This window comes from Dipodomys ordii, unplaced genomic scaffold, assembly GCF_000151885.1.
Source record: "Dipodomys ordii isolate 6190 unplaced genomic scaffold, Dord_2.0 Scaffold57, whole genome shotgun sequence".
NCBI classification, from domain to species: domain Eukaryota; kingdom Metazoa; phylum Chordata; class Mammalia; order Rodentia; family Heteromyidae; genus Dipodomys; species Dipodomys ordii.
The window spans coordinates 12,946,618-12,963,068 of record NW_012267273.1 but is presented as its reverse complement, the minus strand read 5'-3'; the positions used below and the strand labels follow the sequence as shown (position 1 = coordinate 12,963,068).

At 35.5% G+C, this 16,451-nt stretch overlaps 1 protein-coding gene across 4 annotated transcripts in view; it reads right to left on the bottom strand.

Moving 5' to 3' along the window:
• Positions 1 to 16,451, bottom strand: part of Pou2f1 (POU class 2 homeobox 1) — a 143,085-nt gene that overhangs the window by 63,514 nt on the left and 63,120 nt on the right. Inside the window, exon 2 of one of the 4 annotated variants that reach the window (XM_013021851.1) lies at positions 5,277 to 5,376. The exons of the other annotated variants lie outside the window; for them this stretch is intronic. The gene's annotated coding sequence lies outside the window, so the exon portion shown is untranslated. The remainder of the gene's footprint in view (positions 1 to 5,276; positions 5,377 to 16,451) is intronic. 4 annotated transcript variants of the gene reach the window in all.

Genomic DNA, 16,451 nt, shown 5'->3' with positions numbered 1-16,451 from the left:
GTAGTTGGAGAGGTTTGGAGGGAAGGGTAACAATGCTTGATAGGAAATGGACTAATGGACTCACTCACTACCTTGCTTATGTAACTGTAAACCCTCTGTACAGTATATATATATATATATATATAAGTTTTAATACACATTTTATTAAATATATAAAATATATTTAATAAAAATATTGGAAATGAAAAAATTCATGAGGACTAGCTCACTTTAATTGTCCCTATTTCGTCTGTCTTTTCAGACTGAGTAATTTCTGTTGTTCCATCTTCAAGTTCACTCTATCCCCTTCTGTTCTGTTGAGAAGTCTACCTAACGGTTTTTAATTTTTTTTTCAGATATAGTTTTGAGCTCTAAAATTTGTACTTCATGCTAGATGTTGGTAGCTCACAGCTCTAATCCTAGCTATTCAGAAGGCTAAGATCTGAGGACTGAAGTTTGAAACCTGCCAGGGCAAGAAAATCCATGAAACGCTTCATCTCCAATTAGGTACCAAAATAGCCAGCAGTGGAGTTGTGACTCAATGGTAGAGTGCTAGCCTTTAGAAAAATAGATCAAGGACAACATTCAGGCCCTAAGTTTAAGCCCCAGGACTGCCATGAGGGGAAAAAACAAAAATGAACTTCATTCTTCCTTATATTTCTTACCTCCTCACTGAGGCTATTTCTTTTCTGAAATTTCATACTTTCTGTTTTAAATGTGTTCACAATTATTCACTGATGCACTTATTGATGGCTGTCAGATAATTCTATCACTTCTGCCACTCTTAAGTCTATTTGTTTTTTTCTTATACAAAATGATTCTCTGGGCTCTTTTTTGTTGTTGTTGTTGGTTGTAAGGCTTGAACTCTGGGCCTGGGTTCTGTCCTTCAGCTCTAGCGGTCTACCACTTGAGCTACAGTGCCACTTTTGGTTTTTGGGTGGTTTATTGGAGATAAGAGTCTCATGGCCTTTCCTGCTGGGGCAGGCTTTGAACCACGATCCTCAGATCTCAGCCTCTTGAGTAGCTAGGTCTGGGTTCTTGAAGTAATTGTCAATTAAAAACTATACTTTGTATTACACTAGATTTTAGATCAAATTTAAGTCTTCTATTTCAACTAACCTTGTAACACTGAGACGATGCCAGTAGTCAAAGTGTAAAATACCACATTCCTCCAGGTTGAAATACTCCTTATAGAACTGGGTAAAGGAGGGCATCCAAGATCTCTGCCAGGGCTATAGAACCATCCTGACTGGGAAGGACAAGGGTCTCATGCCTGCTCCCAACAGCATCCGCATGGCAAGAAATTTGGGCCGCTTTATCATTGGATAATGGTGAAGATGTAACTAACTGTACCCTAATGAAGAGAAAGGTTATCTCCACAAACTGGTGATTTCAGTATTGCTCCACCAGGATGATAAGTTCCAGCTCCCTTTTGAGTCTTCCCATGCAGTACCACGGTTAGAAGGGTTAGGCTGCCTACTACAGGCTAGTGAAAGAGTGGGGCTAGCCTTTTCTACCTCCTACCTCACAGCCTTGAGCCTGTGCTAGTAGGTTTGAGAATGGAACCACCATTTTTTTTCTATACTACTATTTATTTGGTGATACTGGGCTTTCTCAGGACTGCACTTATTAAGCGGGCATTCTACCACCTAAGTCACAAAGTTCTTTTTCCCTTTAGTTACCTTCTGGATGCTGTCCTTGCCTCCCAAGTACAACTGGCATCCTGCTTTTTGATTGAGATAGAATCTCACTAACTCAACCTCCCCTCCTTGGGAAGGAGGACTACTGGTCTCAAACCATGATTCCTGATCTCTGCCTCCCAAGTACATGGGATTCATCCCCTGCCCCCTCCATGCCAGCCTCTAACTCACAATCTTTTTGCTAAATCTCCAAATCCTAAGATTACAGGTATATGCTACCATGCATGCCCAGGTTCCCCCTCCCTCCTTTCCTGGTTTGTAGTAGAAGCCTTTTCTTTTTCCATGCCCCTCATATCCAAGCAGCAAAGTCCATGAGACTCTTATCTCCAATTAACCACCAGAAAACCAGAAGTGGCACAGTGGCTCAAAGTGGTAGAAAGCTAGCTTTGAGCAAAAGAGTTTAGGGACAGAGCCCAGACCCTGAGTTCAATCCCCACAAATGAAAAAAAAAAGTTATTAAAAATGTCCTTATATAAATGATCTTTGTATACATAATAACTACTTGGTGTTTTTAGAATTTATTTTACACTTTGGCAGATGTCTTCCATTATGTTCTATAAAAAGAATTCAAAACACTAAGGTAACTTGAACCAGAATTAAATTCATTTAAAAACTGCTGAGATGTGATTCAGTGCCTACCTAGCAAATGCAAGGTCTCAAGTTCAAGACCCAATATCACAAACAATCCTCAGTGTTCTTCATAAGTTTTGGAATATTTTCATATCATGCAAATCTGTTATTATATACTTTAAAATAGTGAATGTGTAGGTGTATTTCCATATATTCAATTAGCTTCCAAACTCTGAAAAAATTAAGAAAGAAAAAAGACATCAACAAACTGACACACAGTGCTTTCTTTTTTCCTAAGTGTAGTTTTGCCTTCCTTTATCTCTTAGAATCCATAATCACAAGAAATAATATGCATTAATAAAAGTGATATCACATAGTTTTTTTTTAAGATATGGTATGCATCCAGACTGACCTCAAACTCTCAATCTTCTTGTCTTGGAATCCTGGGTGCTAGATTATAGGTATGCACCCCACGAGACAGCAATAGCACAATTCTTAAAGGATAATGAAGTACACAGATGTCCTACTGTCAGGAGTCCATTTACAAAACTTAAACAATATTCTAATGGGCATTTCAAGATTTTATGAAAAATTATTTGCACCTAAAATCTGTTTATTTTATTAATGTAAGTTCAGATTTAAACTCAGACCCAAGCACTGAGTCTTTCTGAAATCTGTACTGTCATCATATAAAGTTAGAAATATAGCTTGAAATCTATTATAAACCAGAATTCTATTAAAATATTTTAGAAACTGTTAATATTAAATAAATATTCCAGATATCATAGTTTTAGAAAATGAATTAAAAGGGTGGTATCTCAGATATACTGTATTTCACAGGAAGTATAAATTTTCTCTTCTAAAAACTTAAATCTGAACAAAAATAGTAAGTGCTAGCAATTTCAGGGAGATATAATATGAGGCACTGAAAATAATCAGTAGAATGCAGTGTCACCAAAAAGATGAAGGATACAGAGAGTTAATAAGTTGATCAAAGAAAAAGGAGGAAATGATTTTGCATATGCTTCTCTTCCTCTATTGCTACACTTTCATCCTACATTAAAAATGAAAGAATACACATAAATGTCCCTCGTATATGCTGGGCAAAGTTAAGAAATTAACACTAGCTGCTTAGTTCTGGCCTACTCCTTTCTCTTCTATTTGGAGGAGGATGAATAGCTGCAAATCCTATTTAGGGTAGTTAAGAAACTATATAATCAATAAATTACCAATAAACTTCACATTCTTTTTTGCAATCTCTAGACAGAGTTTTGCTTTAAAAAAAACTGCACAAAAGTCATATCCCACATTATGAAGTTGTAACATATGACTGCTCCAATGATAAAGGTATTAGGACAATACAATACCGTTCTCATTTTGAAGAGTATACATTAACATGCACCTAAACTAAAGATTTTTGATGTCCACAATTAACCAGGTATAATAGTTATATGAGTTGTGCTCCCTCCACCCCCCCAAGTCTTGGGCACCATCACTGAGCTTTTTTTTTTTTGGTCGGTCATGGGACTTGAACTCTTGGCCTGGGTGCTGTCCCTGCACTCTTCAGCTCAGGGCTAGCACTCTGCCACTTGAGCCACTTCCAGTTTTCTGGTGGTTTATTGGAGGTAAGAGTCTCATGGGCTTTCCTGACCAGGCTGGCTTTGAACTGCGATCCTCAGATCTCAGCCTCCTGAAGAGCTAGGATTACAGGCGTGTGCCACCCACACCCAGCTTTCTTGAGCTTTTTTGCTCAAGGCTTTTTAGGGAATAATAGGAGATGAGAGTTTCAAGGACTTTAGTGCCCAGGCTAGCTTCGAACCTCCATCCTCAGGTCTCAGCTTCCTAAGTAGCTAGGATTATAGGCACAGAGCTGTGCTCTCCTAAGTGTGTGTGTGTGTGTGTGTGTGTGTGAAAATGCCGTACAGAGGAGTTACAATTACATGGGCAAGGTAATGAGTACATTTCTTATCAACTCCTAAGTATTTTTAAAAGAAGATAAGATCTGTATCTTTCAATGACATAAACACAGCTCATGATTCTATAATTAAAATCATTACAGTGAAAAACTTGGTTTCTCTATACTATTTTGTCTATTTCTAAAATGTTTAGATTTCTAGAGGAGTGAATTATGAAAAAAAAATACTTCCACCACCACTATCAGTTTGTACTACTTTGTCTATTTCTAAAATGCTTAGTGAATTATGAAAAAAGTACTTCCATAATCACTCAGTTAGCACAGTAGAGTCTGAATTTACCATTAGGCAAACTTTACCTCCAAAATTTAGAAGGCTTCATAGGTTAGTAATAAATAGGCTTTGAAATTACAGACGTGGGTAGGTCTAGCTTCCCATACTATATGACTCTTCTTTGAGCAAGACAGGCACAATAATACCCTCTCAAGTGTTCTCAGGTTTAAGTAAAATAACATTTCAAAGGCATACACCAATAAAAATGGTTAACAGACAAAATAATTTATGAAGAATAAGCCAGTCTTTTCACATTAATATTTTAGGTTATAGAAAGAAAAACTGAATGAAATAATACTATATGTTTATTCTTAGGCATATTAGGTTATATTTAAGGAACTTGAAAATAAAAAACAAAAACACCCCAAAATAACAGATTCTAATTTATAGTCTGATCTCAGTTCTGCTCTATTTGAATTTCTTTAACCAAGGTACTTGATCTTTTTAATCACAGCTAACCAATAAAATGTACGTTATAATATCCTGATTAGATTAATTTTATAGAAGTATTATTTACAGATTACTTCTGTTAAACTACAACGTAATACTTTATTATTACAAAATATAGATATGTACTTAGGACAAAATTTTCCATTGCTGGCTAGGTCACAAGCATGCCAACATCAGTCCATAGCATCCATAAATATCAAACTTCAGTTAAGCTACGTATTTGGTAAGTCAGTTTAATAGTCATTCCACAAAATAAAGGGCAATCATTAATAACACCTGGATTTATCAGAGGCTACTAAATTAATAGCTTTATTTAGCAGAAAATATTTACCAGGTATAGAAAGACTGCATTCTTTCTTTGACTGATTCACTGAAAACTGAGAGTAGTTTGGTAATTAAAAAGGCAGGAAAGCTCTTCTTACTTTTCCAGTCTATGAATACAAAAAGAGAAAAAGGCAAAACTGAGTAAGCTGTATAAAATAACCTAATACTTTAAAAGGGTACAATTATACACACTGGGAAATACTGAACTACCCATCAAAGCACTATAAACTTTCTCAGGCACAAACTTTTCTTGTGCCCATTTCCTCATTTAAAAAGGAATACTAGTACTTGCTGGTACTAAAGGAATGGAAGTAAATGAGAAAGTACCTTTCAACATATTTTGTAAGGTGCTGTTCTTCTATGAAGCTGTATAAAACAGCATTTCACTAACAAACTAACTTACAAATCTAGAATTCATCTCCCCTCAAGTTTTTAAGTAAATACCTTAACTGGCCATATATATATATATATATATACACACACACACACACACACACACACACACACACACACACATGTATGTATGTATGTATGTATGTTACCTTTTCCTATCTGTATGTCATATATATGTATATATGTATACATATATGACATAAAGGAAAATGTAGTTTGCTATAGTTGTATTCTAAAAAAACCTTATAAGATTACATTTTGCATTTAGAAAATGGGAAAAGTCAATACTTGGTATACACATGTGGAAATTCCTCATTCTCTGATTAACCAATCAGAATCCTAATCAGTAGGGATTTTAAAACAGCCTCAACCAACAAAGAAAACTGCTACATGCACTGGCTTTTATTTGCAATATATCTATACTATATAGCCATTTTTGAATTAGTATAACTAATTAAAACAGCTGGTTTAATGTTACTACAACTAAAATGTACCAATAAGTACAAGTAGTAGTAAAACTTAAAATATTTAAATTGTACATAAACAACATGCCTCATGTAACAAATCCATATAATTGTTTTCTATATGTTCAGTCATGATCCTATTTTTTGAAATTCTGAATAGTTTAGGCTCAAAAAAATAAAATGTGTTAATAGTTAAAACAATCTTAATTTTCCTCCTAATATCTAGTTCAACTTTATTGAAGCAAATCTCTGAACACATTAGGCATAGCAATGATTGAAACTTCTCTTTGACCTCCACATATATAAGTATGTATGGATATTTCAGAGTAGTTTCACATATTCCATTTTGTTTGCATCTTATAAAACACTCATATGCTAGGTTAATATTTCCAGAACAGTGAAATGACCCAGAAAATAAGGGGAATTGGGTTGTACAAAATTGAGCAATTAAGAGTGTCTGAATAGGGCTGGGAAGGTGGCTCAGTGGTAGAGCGCTTTCCTTGCATGCATAAGGCCCTGGGTTTGATTCCTCAGCACCACATAAGCAGAAAAAGCCAGAAGTGGGACTGAGGCTCAAGTGGTAGAGTGCTAGCCTTTAGCTGAAGAGCTGAGGGACAGTGCCCAGGCCCAGAGTTCAGGCCCTACGACTGACCCCCCCAAAACAAACAAACAAACAAGCAAACAAAAAAGAGTGTCTGAATATATATTTTTCATGAGGTAAGAGCCGTAAGGTTGAAGTACAGACATAGAAGTTTAATTATCACAAAATTATAAAATATTAAATTAGGGGCTGGGACGGTGGCTCAGTGGTAGAGAGCACTTGCCTTGCATGCATGAGGCCCTGGGTTCAATTCCTCAGCACCACATAAGCAAAGAGAAAAAAAGCCAGAATTGGCACTGTGGCTCAAGTGGTAGAGCACTAGCCTTGAGCTGAAGAGCTGAGGGGCAGTGCCCAGGCCCAGAGTTCAGGCCCCATGACCGGACCCAAAAAATAAATAAATAAATAAATAAGGTTAGGGATGTTTTTCTAAATGTTATTTACAATACTGTCCTATTTGAGTCTAATAAAAACAATCCCATGTATATCTAGATAATATAAATTAAGTAGTTCTAATTTTTTAATCTAAAATTGGAATTCAGGCCATTCAGTGTAAATAGAATATAAATGTATCAAACTGTCTTTAGAGGAGTTTTGTGAGGAGGGAATTAGAAAAAGTAGAGATCAACATAAAATTCTACCATCTGTTATAGTAAGAGAGTAGCTGAAACCTAACATTTTATTAACTAATACAAATGAAAGTCTGTTCTATGTGTACTATTAGCTTCTTGACAAAAAAAGGAACAAAAAAAACGTGTAAACCATAAGAGGATATACCCAAAACAAAAGAAAAAGAAAAAAGAAAAAGAAAATCCTGAAAAAGGCCAACAAGACATTTAGATAAATACACAAAATAAATGTAACCTTCAACACATCCACTAAAATCATCTAAGAGCAAGAGCTATAATAAAATCTACCTACTCTTCCAATATGAAGGTAACAACAAACTGACAAGTTTTCTGATTGTCCACTGGCACATCTAGAGACTTTTATTCTTTAAAAAAGAAAAATCCCAATTTACCCTAGATGCAAATATGCCAGATGTGATCCTGGAAACAGTAATCCTACTAGTTCCTACTAAGTTTCCATAGCAACATAATTCCTGATAATGGCAAACAAGTTATGCGGAGTGGTTTATAAAGCTGCAAAACTCACCAGGTGCTGGTGGCTCACACCTGTAATCTTAGCTACTCAGGAGGCTGAGATCTGAGGATCACAGTTCAAAGCCAGCCTGGGCAGGAAAGTCTTATCTCCAAAAAACAACCAGAAAACCGGAAGTGGGGCTGTGGCCCAAGTGGTAGAGTGCTGCCTTGAGCTGAAGAGCACAGGGACAGCGCCCAGGCCCAGAGTTCAAGCCCCATGACTCACACACACTCACACACTCACACACACACACTCACACAGAGTTGCAGAACTCGTTGAAAGAAATGGCAACTATGGTGTCTTAGGAATACATACAAAATTTTTAAAAAATAAAAAAATTAATTCCTATGTTACTTGATTAAAGTATTTTCTCTGAATGCCTACATCTTTTGAGCTTAGTAGGAGGAACTTGCAAGATGTCAACCATTATATTTAATAACAATTCTTTGACTGAAGAAATAAAAATCCCAGCTACTTGGCTAATTGGAAGATCAGAGAGAAATTGTAAAGATCATGGTTCAAAGCTAGCTGGGATAAAAAGAAATTCACAAGACCCAACTAAACCAATAAAAGCTGAGTGTGGTGGCATGTGCCTGCCATTCCAGCCAAGGGGGACTTGGGGAGACAGAGGTCCAAAACAATCTAGGACAACCTAGGCATAAACATGAGACCTTATTTTTGAAGACCAAAAAAAAAAAAAAAAAAAGCCAAAAAACTAAAGGAAAAAAGAGCTGAAGGCATGGCTCAAGTAGCAAAATGCTTGCGTAGCAAAGTGCAAGGTCTTGGCTTCAAACTTCAATATTAGGGGGAAGGGGAAGCCCAATTATGATCATTCAACGGAAGATAGTGCTTTTGTATTAGGACACTCAAAACTCTACCATTCATATCACCAAAGTTTGCACACACAAAGGAGCAAACAGAACCATTTATGTTCCTTGATAAAAGAACAATTTTTCAAAGATAGTAGATATGTATATAAGGATGAGAATAATGATGTCTGAGTCACAAATTTTAACATCCTCCACTACTTACAAAAATTCAAACATACAAGGATGCGTTTAGTATGAAACTGATTACATACTGCTTTCATGTTCTACAATATATACCCACCTACACCTTTTTCCCTTTTTCGTATTCCCTCCCTCCTGTCTTGTATGCCATGCGTGTGCGGTTGGGTGTGTACCACATGCCAGTACTGGAGCTTGAATTTAAGTCCTTGTACCCTGAATTGGCTTTTTCACTCATGGCTAACACTCTACCACTGGAGCAATACCTCCAGTTCTGTCCCTCCCCCTCCATTTGAGATAAGAGACCTTCAGATTTGTCTGTCCTCAGATCTCAGCCTCCTGAATAGCTAGGATTACAGGCATTACCCACTGGCACCCTGCTTTTTCCATATTTTTAGTGGAAAGTATTTTGAACAGCAGCTAAGCAAGTCTGACATTAAAGTTGGCAGAGACATACTGAGAGATTTAATGGAGAAAATCCACTGGGCAATTCAAGCTTGCTATGTGCTGTTAAGATTGGTGAATTCAACCCAACTGAATAGTTTTCTGAAGCTCATAATTAAAAAATGAAGTGCTAAATGCGTTCAGTATTAAATGCCTTCAGTATTACTCAACAAAATATACTTTCAAATTTTTATTTGGGAGTGGGGTAAGCCAGTCTTAGTGTACCTGTTTAGCTTGCACAAAGCTCTGGGCTGGAATTGCAGAAAGACAGCAAAGGAAAGAACGAGAGAGAGAGAGAGAGAGAGAGAGAGAGAAGAGGGGAGGGGAGAGGGACAGGGAAAGGGAAAGGGAAAGGGAAAGGAGAAGAGGAAGAGAAAGAGGAAGAGGAGGAAGTAGGGAAGGGGTGAAGATGAACCCAAAACACAGGAAATTCCAAGTAAGTGTTTATATAATTATTCCCAGGATTATCTTGTAACCTATTTTATAAGAAAAATGATATAATTTACTCAAAAGTCAGGTATCACCCTGCCCCACATGGCTGGGGGTCAAATCCTGCATTCATTAAGCAAGTGCTCTAGCACTGAGCTACATTCTATTTGGCTTCTGCCAAATGGTAATATTTATTATCTTACATTTCCTTTTTGTTTAATTTTTTAATGAACAATGGAGATTTTTGAAAAGTTGTTTGATTGCTTGTTTTTGTTGGTACTGAAGCTTGAATTCAGGGGCTCGAACTCAGGGCCTTGAACTCTCACTTGGCTTTTTCACTCATGGTTGCCCATTCTACCAACTGATCTATTCCTCCATTTGAGCTTTTTGCTTGTTAACTGGACATAAAGGTCCCATTCATTTTTCTGCCTGAACTAGCTTCAAACCATGATCCTCAGAGGTTAGCCTTCTGAGTAGCTAGAATTATAGGTGTGAATCACCAGTGTGCCCTGCTTTTTCAAAGTTTTGTTGATTGAAGAATTTTAACTGGATTACTTTTTCCCAATATATTTAATTGCTTCCCCAGAATTCAAGAAAATATTTTATTTATTGAACATGTTAGTGTAACTAAAAAAGTGACATGTTATGCATTCTGTTTTTAATTATCTTTTAAGAAAGACCCTCTACAAAAGTTAACAGAGAAAATTACAGGAAAGACTCAAAACAAGTAAGACTTAGGCAAGAATGATGACAATTGGTTTTAAACATAGGACTTGTTACAATATGAAAAGCTGTGATTAATTCTCCTGTAATTAAGAAAAATAGGAAAATACATAAGAATTTTCAAATACCAAACCAAGTTGTTTTAAAATAAACATGGATTTTTATTGAGGGTGGTGTTGGTTTTGTTTTTCCTTTTTTGTTTATTTGTTGTTGTTGTTTGTCTTTTTAGGGGGGCAAGAAGGGAGCACAGAAATGGAGGGAGGAAGCATGAACAAATGTAGTGATGGTCCTCAATATACACTATGTGGAAAATGAACCATGAAAGTTGTGAGCAGGAATGGAATGGGAGAAACTGCAGGAAAGCAAAAAAAAGAGATGTCCTCATTAAGTGACTTATGAAATAGTAACCCCTCTGGACAACACCCTAATAATAACAGCAAGATTATATTTACTACTATTAATAATACTGACCATCTCTTCATTTGGCCTGAATTTAAGTCTTATTTTATAGGAATGAAAACAAGACTTAATTGGCTGAACTTCAAAATATTGCCCAAATGTTTCCACCAATAATCTATTTCCTCAGTAGGGTAAATTTTATCCTTTGTTTATCTAATGTTTTAATTGTATATGAACTAAAGAAAATTACCTATCTACTGTTTGATTTTAGGCAAAATAAAATTATAGCAGCCATGATAGGTACCTTCTGAATTACCTTTTGTAGCAAACAGCAGTCCCAAACAGCTCTCTTTCATAGAGTCTTCTTCATATCAAACTTACTTTTTCTGAAATTGCAAAGAAAAATTCACACTGCCCTTACAGGGATCCTTTGTCTTCCTAGCAGAGAAAATAAGCTTTCTAAAATCCATTCAAATTACACTGCTTACAATAACACCAAGGAACTAGTTCAACAAGATATTAAGAGAATCATTTCATTACAATTATGGACTCTAAGTCATAGTCATATTCCACAAATCTAAAGCTTTTTTTCAATGTTCCAGAGTAAATCCAATGTATATAATAGTTGTCAGTAACGTTCAAAATAGAAAGTGAGGTTTAAAAATTTCAAGCAATAAGAAATGGTTATCTATTACTAGAAATGATATCAACAGTATAAAGCTTAACTATGCTAAATTAAGATCCTGTATGGAATCTATTACTTCTTTTTATATACTAGATATTATAAAAGACAATAGATAATAGAAGCTCATTATCTAATTTACCTTCAGCAACCCCCAAAGCTCTTCCTCCCATCTAGGTGAACTGAGAAGAGTTAATTAACGTAAGGTAACTTTTTGTGAGCACGTATTTCTACTCACAGTCACCTTTCACTAACATGAATTTGAGGAAACAGGTAGGGCAGTAAACAATCATTTTGGATCTCAGTAGCCTCAAACCAGCAATACACTTACAGAATAGCTAGACTTCGCAGTGTTCACTAGAAAGAAGGAAAGAGAGCTTCTACAGGTTACTATAATTTGCCCCAGACTGGGACGTACGATGAGGCTATTAAAGTCTCTCTGCTGAGTTTTATGTGCTTTAGTGATTTTTGGTTTCACCTTGAAAAATTTCAACAGTGTGCTAACATGCTTTAAAGGAGACTGCTACACTTAATATGAAAGAAGCACCTAACTCCTGAACACACCCTAAAAATTAAAACCTTAACATTCTTAAGTTATAGATCCTTCCCCCAAATTTCCTTTTATTAGACATCAACAGCATCCAGAAATGTTACAATCCTGCATAGATTCCTTCTTGCAAACATACCACTTGTCTCAATAATCTCAACAATAAGAGAAAAATCAGATAGGTAGGCAAAGAAGATGTACCACTAAAGAAAATAAGTGGCATACCTTGTCATGACATATAAACAGCTTGTGAAACTACCATCAAATCTTTTCCATAGTTTTTTCCTTATCCCTTAACAAAAGTAGTTTAAGCACTGCTATCTCTTATCATTGGATTCAAAAATGATTCTAACATAAAAAGCAACCTTTATCTCTCCTGGTTCTTGCCCATAACAAAGAACAAAAATCATAGTTTCAGAGCAAAGTGAGATGTAAGCAGTAGCAATCAATCCAACTTAACTGTTGTATGAACAAGGAAAGGATGTGCAAGGCTGTATGACTTCTTTAAGGACATCATTAGTGAATGGCACAGGAAATTCAAATCTATTGTATCAATTTAAGTATACTGATTATGAGTGCTTTTTCTCAAAAGATACTTTTGTAATAAATATTTATGCATTCACTTACTCACCAAATGATTTCAAGGGATTATTATGTATTAGATACTATCCAGATCCATTCTATGGGGCCAGAAAGAAATCAGACATGATTCTGACCTTGAGAAGCTTTAATCTGGTAGACTGAAAAACTAGAACAGACATCAGAGTCTATAATTTGAGTAAAAGCTGAGAAATGTCTTGATATTTTGACAAAAGGGCACATACAACACTTTATTTCAAAACAAACGAGAAAATGTAATTTTCATCCAATTTTTAAAATTCTTTATGTAGAAAATCTATAAATAATTAGATATTTGTTTTATTAGGTATGCATTTTAGTTTAAGTGCTTAAATTCTATAACATGGATTTAGGGCTTCAGATACTGCCTTTGAAGTATCTTTTATATCTAAGATGCTATAAATCACTTTTGTGTTTTCCTATGTAAAATAACCTAAATTTATAATTTAACCAAGTTTTAACATATATTTTAATGTTTTTACATTACAGTGGGTCCACAAAGAACTGTCTAAATGAAAAAAAAGACCATAAACTACCAACAATAAAATGTCTTAGACCAAATGTTTTCAATTGGTTTTGAGATTCATTGACTAAGTACAGAATAGGATGAAAATAAGGGTGACTAATACATGAATTACTGAATAGTAAGCATTTAGTGATCTTTATTAAGTCTGTTATAAAATCTTTATAAAATCAGTTATAAAAGTCTGGTGTGATTTTATACCATCATAAATTAATTTCCATAAAATATGAAATATATACACTCTTAGCATGTCCAGAACATCAAGCTTTATTCACATTAGACCCACAGCCGTACGTTATACCCACAGCCGTAGTAATTTTTGTTCCTTCAGCTAACAAAGCTTCTGCCGTGGGGTATGGGAGGGCAGAGTTAAGTCTGTATATGTGGGGGGTATCTGGCTATTCCAATCTGTCTCTGAAAGTCACCTCCTACAGTGGCTTTCCCTTTTCATTTAATTTTTTTTTAATTGGGCTGAGAAGGTGACTCAGTGGTAGAGTGCTTGCCTCACATGCATGAGGCACTGGGTTCGATTCCTCAGTACCATATAAGCAGAAAAAGCCAGAAGTGGTGCTGTGGCTTAAGTGGTAGACAGCACTAGCCTTTAGCTGAAGAGCTGAGGGACAGTGCCCAGGCCCAGAGTTCAGGCCCCAGGACTGGCAAATAAATAAATAAATATTTTTTAATTACCATTCCCAGTCACCACATTTTATTTTATGTACTCACAATTTAAAACTTGTTCACTTGTCTGATTTCTGGTTTTCCTCACTAAAAAAAAGATCAGTTTTCTGAGTACCTTTACATGTGTGGTAGAAGCTAACAAGTGCTCAAAATATATATCAAATAGATGAATGGTGCTAAGAAAGTCAGTAAATATTAGATGAAGGATATTAGACTTAAGTCCACACTAAAACACCTTTTTCTAAAAACAAGGGGAATAAAAAGATAGGGCTTGAGTGTCTAGAGCACCCATCTACTCAAATTTTGAATAAAGGAAACTTTCTAACACAATCTTACTGTAAGAATATTCCCCTCATTGAATACCTGAAGTTAGACAGTTAAAAACAAATACTAGTTAGCAAATACTTTCATTTGTCTGTGGCACAGGGGTTGGAACTTGGGGTCTCATGCTTGCTAAGAAGGCATTTTATTATTTCAGCCCCTCTGCCAGGCAGGCCCCTTTTGTATTGTTTAGAAAGATCACAGGTCCTCCCTACTTGCTCTGAATAAAGCTTATAAAGAATGATGTAAAACGTAAGATATGGATGTTACAAATTAATATTAAAGAGAACTACTTAAAAATTAACATTTCATTAAAAAGCTTAGTGTCATGATATCACCCATGGTTAAAATTTTCTCATTGCTTTTTACGCGATGGTTACAGGAAATCCAACTGCAGCAATATAGCCAACCCCTCCACTATGTATCCATAAAATTTTCTTTCCCAGCTTTAAATTCACTATTCCTTTCACTTCTCTAAACCAGCCCCAAGGAATTATTCGTATTCATGACTTTCTGCAACTGCAGAAAATTTCTATTCTCCTTTGTTCCATCTGCTCTTGTAGTTAGTCTTCTATAAATACTCATCCTTTAAGATCTAGCTCTACTATCACTTCTTTCATGAACAGCCTTATTCAACTCTGAGGCTTCCTGGAAACTTATCACAGTGCCCCCATCAAGAAGAAACTCAATAGCAACTGAGATAAAAACTTGTCCAAGACCTAGAGAAGGTTTTTTTTTTTTTTTTTTTTTGACGGTCATGGGGCCTGAACTCTGGACCTGGGCACTGTCCCACAGCTCTTCAGCTCAAGGCTAGCACTTTACCATTTGAGCTACAATGCCACTTCCAGCTTTTTCTGTTTATGTGGTGCTGAGGAATGGAACCCAGGGCCTCATGCATGCAAGGCAAGCACTACTACTGAGCCACCTTCCCAGCCCAAGAAGATTCTTATAAAGTGACAGTTTCTCATTTCCTTCTAAGGTTTTGTCATTCTACAAAAACCTTTATTAAAATAGTCGCAAAATATGTATAATGTACATACTGTTTGTTTTATAATTTAAGAAACACTTACTGAACACTCTATAGACCAGATAAGGTGCAAGGTAGGCCTAAATGTGATACCTTTTTAGCAACATTTGGGTTGGTACTGGAGCTTAATATTTCAGGGCTTTGTACTCAACCAGCTTGCTTGCTCATGGCTGGCATTCTACCACTTGAGTCATGCCTCTAGCCCCTTTTTTGATTCTAAGAATTCACCCAAAAATAAGTTTGGGTGCTCCTTATTTTACAGTGGAGAAAAAGGATATTCTGGCCAGGAATTCTAACTCAACCAGATACTACACAGGTAGCAGAATCAAGGAACCATTAATTTTATAACCTCAAGACTATTACTCTTAACACCAACATCATACTGTCAAATGATTTAGAATATAGTTTAATTTTCACATATAAATAAAGATAAATATGCTAAAATATAAACATGAATAAAATATAAGGTTAACAAGTTAATTCTTTTATAGTTGTAAGTTTTTCTAAAAGTAAAACATTTTCTCTACTCAGCAAGTTCAATGTAATTCAACAAATATTTAATGTAAAAAACACTTCTTAAATATTAAAGCAAGAAGTCTAATTATACACACACACACTCTCATACTCACAACTCTAAGACTTTATGGTAACACAAAAGACTGTAAGCCTAAAACAAAACTTCCCAATTTTTCACTACAAAATTTCTCCTTTTAACAGAAACATAATTTACTGTTTACATATAATCTTTACAAAGGCATATCCAAGATAGGAGAATGGTTTTTACCTTCAGATCAGAAGATGGGGGAGGCAAAAACAGCTTATATTAAAATGTAACAAGACTTAGTTATACCAAGAATGTTTTTTAAAGTATATATTCATATAACAGAAAAGTAAACTTGAATTAAGTTTAAAGTCTTTATACCATTATTATGTCAAATAACAAAGAGTGAAATCATTAATCAAATCAATAAAAATAAAGATAAATTATTTGAACATCACAAATGCAAAAACATGACAGAGGGTAAAATACTTTGGTAAAGGCCCTAAGACCATCAGAAATAGACACTAAAGAATCTGGTTTTAGGTGTTGGCAAGGAGGCTCAGTGGTAGAGTACTTGCCTAGCCTTCATTAATTAGGTCCTCGGTTCCAGTCCTCAGTACCACATAAACAGAAAAAGCCAGAAGT